The sequence below is a fragment of the Balaenoptera physalus genome (assembly GCF_965194825.1).
Source record: "Balaenoptera physalus genome assembly, chromosome: 16".
NCBI classification, from domain to species: domain Eukaryota; kingdom Metazoa; phylum Chordata; class Mammalia; order Artiodactyla; family Balaenopteridae; genus Balaenoptera; species Balaenoptera physalus.
The window spans coordinates 38,878,181-38,884,180 of NC_138898.1; positions in this window are offsets into that span (position 1 = coordinate 38,878,181).

The window sequence follows — 6,000 nt, forward strand, 5'->3', positions numbered from 1 at the left end:
TATTCCAGAATCACTTGAAATGTTGTGTTCACTGTTTTGCTCTTTTTAATAGGTTTATGCTTTATTTCTCCCCAAATACTATTAACTTGAGAACAGGAATCTATTATATACCAGTGAGTCTCAAACCGAGCTCATACAAATCCCTAATAAATTGCAGATTCTGACTCAACAGATCTGGGGTGGAGCCTGAGAATCTGCATTTCCAACAAGCTTGCAGGTGTTGCTGATGCTGCTGGTCTATGGACCACATGAGTAACAGCATATAGCTCTAGAAAGATCATCTATCAGAGTATGAGTATCTCACAGCTGTTTATTATGGGTTCTTAATTACAGGAATTATTCCCCTGACTGCCTTTCATAAAGAAATTTCCCATTTGAGAAAAGCTTCTTCACTGACTCTTCTTTCTTCCTTCTAGAGAGCAGAATAAACCAGAGAGAGAGAGACCCATGGAGCAAAACAATACTTTCCTCCCTACCCACCACAGAGTGGCTGCTAGCTGGCTTGAAATGAAAATATGGCTTCCTTCAATGGCAATATGTTAATTAACTGTCCTCAGCAAACTAAATTACAAGTATAAAAAGTTTTTTTTTTTTTGAAAAGTGTTTTTGAAGAAATTTGAGGGCACCTAATTTGTCTTCCTTTTACAACCACCCGTACTGCATAGGGCACAGCTAAAATCTCCCCAACCTTGGGGTCCCTGTTCATATCTGTAATACTCATCTGCCCTATAGATTTACAGATATTATCATCTACTGGATTTCACTACTATTTATTTATGTCCCGTGCTTGACTTGTCTCCCCTAGAAACTGTTAAGCTCTTGGAAGTCACGGATGGTAATAGTAACAACTACATCAATTAACATCACATATTTACTATCTGTCGGGCATCGTCCTGTGGATTTTCTGTGCATTAATTCACACAGTACTCTCGACAACTTTATTATCCCTATTTCACAGATGAGAAAACTAAGGCTTAAAGGGGATAAAGAATTTACTTGAGGCATGTCAGTTGCCACCCAATACCCGTTCTCTAGCAATAGAATCACAATTACATTTAGGGCAGCAATGCAGTTGGCTTACCTTAGTTAGATTACCTTTCCCAGCCTCTCTTGAAGCTAGGTTTGCATGTGACTAGGGCATCGCCAATGCAAGCCTAATGTGGTAGAGAATTTGAGGATGCATAAAGGACGCTGAGGCTATGAGGAGAGAAGCATTTTTTTTGAGAGAAGTCCTTGTCACCCTTCTGACGATTTTCCTTCTTTAGGTCTTGAATGATCCTTTTAGGGCTTTGAGCTCTGGCAGGTGACCTGGGGGATGAAGGCTATCCAATGACATGGTGGAGCCAAAAAATAGGAAGAGCCTGGGCCCCTGATGATCTGGAAGCTACACTTCTAGTACAGAACTACTAGCTGTAGACTTCTGTTACATGAGAGAGGAGTTAATATATACTATTTCAGTCATTTTGGACTTTCTCTCACTCATAGCCTGTCCTTATCCTAAGTGAAGAACGTCTCACAGCTCAGAGATATTGCCGAGATTCAGTTCTAGGCAATTTCGTATTTTCTTCCAGCCTTCAGTGAGTGACCACATGATACACACATTATATGTTCTGCTTAGTTAGGATGCAAAATGAACTCCTTATTGAGAAAAAAAAAAAAAAACCCAGTATATTTTCCATACTAAAATATCCCTTCCCAGAATTTCCTTGCAGATCCAGCAGACAGAAGGCAGGAATACATTGGTGCTCCCCCTAAATAATTAGAAAATGTAGTAAAGATATTTTCTTGAAGACTGGAAATGCTTTTCAAGATTCTTATTTTATTTATTTGTGTTCCCTCACTCTACATTTTTATCACTTGCAGTCAGACATCTGAATTTGCCATTATCATTTGTACATTCATTTGGTAAATATTCAATATTTATAAAGCACCTATTGTATGCCAAGAACCAGTTAGTTGCTGGGTGCAGAAGAGTGAACAAAATAGCCAATACTCCTAATATTATGGTGTTTGTGTGGGAGGGTATGAGGAGAGTACAAATAATAAATGAATAAAAACAAGTTTGTGTATGTTTTATGGAGAAAATTGGAGTAAGGTGGGTAGGGTTGCCAGGATTGGGAAAATTACCTAAAACAGGTAAAAGAGCAAATCAAGGAACATTTGTTTTCCATATATGGCTGTCAACATATGTTTTTAGTTTGAGAATTAACATATATCCTGGTGACAGAGTTGATACATTTCTGAAAATGTTCTACATTATTCTTGATAACTTAAAAAATTTTCTGTAAACTTGTCTGAACATTTGCTGTCCACCAAACCCAATTGGACAATAACTGATTTGTGTTTTCTTTTCTTTTCTCTCTGCTGTGAATGTGAATGTCATTCCGTCAGGAGCTCAAGTACTTCATTTCTCAAGTGAGATTGTACCTTGTTAAACAAACTGCATAGCCCAGATGTGCACATATATCTGAAATGGGAACTGCAACCAACAAGACCATCGTGATATTTATTTCATCAAAAGATGGATATTCAACCCTAATTCCTCTCAGTTCTCTTAAAATGCAAACTCGCTCCCAATAGTGTGTGTGGTCTGTCAAGTAAGTGAAGGTGGAAAGAGAAGCAGGATGAAATTTGAAAGCAGCGGAAGGAAAGATAGTGAGGCAGCGACTAAATGTTTTGCACAAAGGCAGGAGGACTTCCCTTAATGTTTAAAGACATGACCTTGCAGCCCTTTCCATTTTGAGTTCATTTTCCTCACCTAATGATTAAGTGAGAATCCAGATGATCTATAGGTCAAGCATTTCCTAGAAATAAGAAGTCCAGAGTTAATGGTCCTTGTCTTTGTCCTTGGACTGAAACCCATCTGCCTAGCACAAACCAACAGAAACCAGCTTTCCTGTCATTATCACAAAGAGGAAGCCCCTTAGATGCTTCCTTAACAAAATACTAGCAAACAGAATCCAACAGCACATTAAAAGGATCATACACCATGTTCAAGTGGGGTTTATTCCAGGAATGCAAGGATTCTTCAATATATGCAAATCAATCAATGTGATACACCATATTAACAAATTGGAACATAAAAATCATATGATCATCTCAATAGATGCAGAAAAAGCTTTCGACAAAATTCAACACCCATTTATGATAAAAACCTTCCAGAAAGTAGGCATAGAGGGAACTTATCTCAACATAATAAAGGCCATATATGACAAACCCACAGCCAACATCATTCTCAGTGGTGAAAAACTGAAACCATTTCCACTAAGATCAGGAACAAGACAACGTTGCCCACTCTCAACCACTATTATTCAACATTGTTTTGGAAGTTTTAGCCACAGCAATCAGAGAAGAAAAAGAAATAAAAGGAATCCAAATTGGAAAAGAAGAAGTAAAGCTGTCACTGTTTGCAGATGACATGATACTATACATAGAGAATCCTAAAGATGCTACCAGAAAACTACTAGAGCTAATCAATGAATTTGGCAAAGTAGCAGGATACAAAATTAATGCACAGAAATCTCTTGCATTCCTATACACTAATGATGAAAATTTTGAAATTAAGGAACCACTCCCATTTACCATTGCAACAAAAAGAATAAAATACCTAGGAATAAACCTACCTAAGGAGACAAAAGACCTGTATGCAGAAAACTATAAGACACTGATGAAAGAAATTAAAGATGATACAAATAGATGGAGAGAAGTACCATGTTCTTGGATTGGAAGAATCAACATTGTGAAAATGACTCTACTACCCAAAGCAATCTACAGATTCAATGCAATCCCTACCAAGCTACCACTGGCATTTTTCACAGAACTAGAACTAAAAATTTCACAGTGTGTATGGAAACACAAAAGACCCCGAATAGCCAAAGCAATCTTGGGAAAGAAAAATGGAGCTGGAGGAATGAGCCTCCCTGACTTCAGACTATACTACAAAGGTACAGTAATCAAGACAGTATGGTACTGGCACAAAAACAGAAATATAGATCAATGGAACAGATAGAAAGTCCAGAGATAAACCCACCCACATATGGTCACCTTATCTTTGATAAAGGAGGCAAGAATATACAATGGAGAAAAGATAGCCTCTTCAATAAGTGGTGCTGGGAAAACTGGACAGCTACATGTAAAAGAATGAAATTAGAACACTCACTAACACAATACACAAAAATAAACTCAAAATGGATTAAAGACCTAAATGTAAGGCCAGACACTATAAAACTCTTAGAGGAAAACATAGGCAGAACACTCTATGACATAAACCACAGCAAGATCCTTTTTGACCCACCTCCTAGAGAAATGGAAATAAAAACAAAAATAAATGGGACCTAATGAAACTTAAAAGCTTTTGCACAGCAAAGGAAACAATAAACAAGACGAAAAGACAACCCTCAGATTGGGAGAAAATATTTGCAAATGAAGCAACTGACAAAAGAGTAATCTCCAAAATTTACAAGTAGCTCATGCAGCTTAATATCAAAAATGCAAACAACCCAATGCAAAATGGGAAGAAGACCTAAATAGACATTTCTCCAAAGAAGATATACAGATTGCCAACAAACACATGAAAGAATGCTCAACATCATTAATCATTAGAGAAATGCAAATCAAAACTACAATGAGATATCATCTCACACCAGTCAGAATGGCCATCATCAAAAAATCTACAAACAATAAATGCTGGAGAGGGTGTGGAGAAAAGGGAACCCTCTTGCACTGTTGGTTGGGAATGTAAGTTGATACAGCCACTATGGAGAACAGTATGGAGGTTCCTTAAAAAACTAAAAATAGAACTACCATACAACCCAGCAGTCCCACTACTGGGCATATACCATGAGAAAACCATAATTCAAAAAGAATCATGTACCACAGTGTTCATTGCAGCTCTATTTACAATAGCCAGGACATGGAAGCAACCTAAGTGTCTGTCGACAGATAAATGGATAAAGAAGATGTGGCACATATGTACAATGGAATATTACTCAGCCATAAAAAGAAACAAAACTGAGTTATTTGTAGTGAGGTGGATTGACCTAGAGACTGTCATACAGAGTGAAATAAGCCAGAAAGAGAAAAACGAATACCGTATGCTAACACATATATATGGAATCTGAAAAAAAAAAAAAAAAAGGTCATGAAGAACGCAGGAGCAGGACGGGAATAAAGACACAGACCTACTAGAGAATGGACTTGAAGACTCGGGGAGGGGGAAGGGTAAGCTGGGACAAAGTGAGAGAGTGGCATGGACATATACACACTACCAAATGTAAAATAGATAGCTAGTGGGAAGCAGCTGCATAGCACAGGGAGATCAGCTCGGTGCTTTGTGACCACCTAGAGGGGTGGGATAGGGAGGGTTGGAGGGAGACGCAAGAGGGAGGAGATATGGGGATATATGTATATGTATAGCTGATTCACTTTGTTATAAAGCAGAAACTAACACACCATTGTAAAGCAATAAAGATGTTAAAAAAAAAAAGAAGCTTGTGGAGACTGGTATTATTTATCATTGGAATTATAGCTAATAATGTCTCATCTCTAATATGGAAATATATGAACTTCTAGGACGGTTTACTGTTTTCCCTAAAGAGAACTACAAATTGAATTTTGAGTTTGTGTTACATAAATCATGAAATACAATTACTATATCATTATACCCTGATCTAGTTTCTCAAAATCTGATTGCACCCTGAGAGTCTGCTATTTTGCTATTCTCTGTTAATGAGACAATTATTAATAAAAGTTTTTATTGGTCTTTGTGTTTTATGTTGGGCAGAAATCCCTAGAAGCAGAGCATGAGCCAGGGATTCAGGAGTAGGTGATTAATTGAGGAAGAGTTCTCAGAAGAGGAATGGGGAAACCAGGTTATAACAGGGGAAATAAACTAAGCAAGGACATGGTCTCAGCTGAAATCTGGCCTCATCTGATCCCACAGGGAGTTCTGGAGTGTGGGTTGTAACATTCTCACCTGGGCTTTTGTACCCCTGTGTCCAT